Here is a 394-nt window from a genome sequence, read left to right as displayed (position 1 = left end):
CACACACACACACGCACACACACACACACTCACTCCTGAGAGCGGCCTGGTGTTTGAGTTTAATCTGAATGTTTGCTCTGTGACAGCTGTCAGCGTGTTCACTAGGAGGAGACTCCACCCTCACATAGTCTTTAGCATAGCATTCAAGTATACACATTTCTGTAATGTCCTACATTTCCCAGAATCCCCTTTGGCAGCCTCCAGCGAGCTCCAGGACTTCCTGGACCATCCAGCTGGTGAAGATAATAATGATGAGAGGAAGTGCAAGTTATTCAATCGTTAGTCGAATCAAAGAACATCGTGAGCATTTCAAATCATTTTTAAGAAAAACATTCAGTGGTTTCAGCTTCAAGAATTCAAAATATTTCAGATTGTTTTTAACTGAACAAACTTT

This window comes from Melanostigma gelatinosum, assembly GCF_949748355.1.
Source record: "Melanostigma gelatinosum genome assembly, chromosome: 15".
In the NCBI taxonomy this organism is placed as follows: Eukaryota; Metazoa; Chordata; class Actinopteri; order Perciformes; family Zoarcidae; genus Melanostigma; species Melanostigma gelatinosum.
Note: the sequence above shows the minus strand (reverse complement) of the source record.